The sequence below is a fragment of the Heptranchias perlo genome, chromosome 3 (genome assembly GCF_035084215.1).
Source record: "Heptranchias perlo isolate sHepPer1 chromosome 3, sHepPer1.hap1, whole genome shotgun sequence".
Lineage (NCBI taxonomy): Eukaryota > Metazoa > Chordata > Chondrichthyes > Hexanchiformes > Hexanchidae > Heptranchias > Heptranchias perlo.
In genome coordinates this window covers 48,658,713-48,660,637 of record NC_090327.1, presented here as the reverse complement: position 1 = coordinate 48,660,637, position 1,925 = coordinate 48,658,713, and positions in this window count along the sequence as shown.

Sequence of the window (1,925 nt, the reverse complement as noted above, 5' to 3'; positions counted from 1 at the left end):
TCTTAACGCGCATCAAGGTAGATAAATCTCCGGGACCTGATGAAATGTATCCCAGGACGTTATGGGAGGTTAGGGAGGAAATTGCGGGTCCCCTAGCAGAGATATTTGAATCATCCACCGCTACAGGTGAGGTGCCTGAAGATTGGAGGGTAGCAAATGTTGTGCCTTTGTTTAAGAAGGGCGGCAGGGAAAAGCCTGGGAACTACAGACCAGTGAGCCTGACATCTGTAGTGGGTAAGTTGTTAGAGGGTATTCTGAGGGACAGGATCTACAGGCATTTGGAGAGGCAGGGACTAATTAGGAACAGTCAGCATGGTTTTGTGAGAGGAAAATCATGTCTCACGAATTTGATTGAGTTTTTTGAAGGGGTAACCAAGAAGATAGATGAGGGCTGTGCAGTAGACGTGGTCTACATGGACTTTAGCAAAGCATTTGACAAGGTACCGCATGGTAGGTTGTTACATAAGGTTAAATCTCATGGGATCCAAGGTGAGGTAGCCAATTGGATACAAAATTGGCTTGACGACAGAAGACAGAGGGTGGTTGTCGAGGGTTGTTTTTCAAACTGGATGCCTGTGTCCAGCGGTGTGCCTCAGGGATCGGTGCTGGGTCCGCTGTTATTTGTTATTTATATTAATGATTTGGATGAGAATTTAGGAGGCATGGTTAGTAAGTTTGCAGATGACACCAAGATTGGTGGCATTGTGGACAGTGAAGAAGGTTATCTGGGATTGCAACGGGATCTTGATCAATTGGGCCAGTGGGCCGATGAATGGCAGATGGAGTTTAATTTAGATAAATGTGAGGTGATGCATTTTGGTAGATCGAATCGGGCCAGGACCTACTCCGTTAATGGTAGGGCGTTGGGGAGAGTTATAGAACAAAGAGATCTCGGAGTACAGATTCATAGCTCCTTGAAAGTGGAGTCACAGGTGGATAGGGTGGTGAAGAAGGCATTCGGCATGCTTGGTTTCATTGGTCAGAACATTGAATGCAGGAGTTGGGATGTCTTGTTGAAGTTGTACAGGGCATTGGTGAGGCCACACTTGGAGTACTGTGTACAGTTCTGGTCACCCTATTATAGAAAGGATATTATTAAACTAGAAAGAGTGCAGAAAAGATTTACTAGGATGCTACCGGGACTTGATGGTTTGACTTACAGGGAGAGGTTAGACAGACTGGGACTTTTTTCCCTGGAGAGTAGGAGGTTAAGGGGTGATCTTATAGAAGTCTATAAAATAATGAGGGGCATAGATAAGGTAGATAGTCAAAATCTTTTCCCAAAGGTAGGGGAGTCTATAACGAGGGGGCATAGATTTAAGGTGAGAGGGGAGAGATACAAAAGGGTCCAGAGGGGCAATTTTTTCACTCAAAGGGTGGTGAGTGTCTGGAACGAGCTGCCAGAGGCAGTAGTAGAGGCGGGTACAATTTTGTCTTTTAAAAAGCATTTGGACAGTTACATGGGTAAGATGGGTATAGAGGGATATGGGCCAAGTGCAGGCAATTGGGACTAGCTTAGTGGTATAAACTGGGCGACATGGACATGTTGGGCCGAAGGGCCTGTTTCCATGTTGTAACTTCTATGATTCTATGATTCTATTGTGCATGTCGGTCATTCTGGAGTCAAAACATTTACAAGACTGTCATTGCCACTTGTCAACTCAAGTCTACCTTCAAATCTAATCTCATCAATGGATGGCTTTCAGCCTTCTTTCAAGATAGCTGGTGACCTCATCTTCTTTGTTGATTTTTAAACATAAATGCCATTGTACTAAATATTGTAGTAAATCTTGCTTTCCAGGCATTATTGTAACCTCATTCGCAGTACAGCTGCACAGAACTTTCTGTCACCCTTACTTGGTACAGATTCTGGAATACCAAAGGTTATGCTAAGAATGGTAACTTGGTATTGACTAAGGAACTTT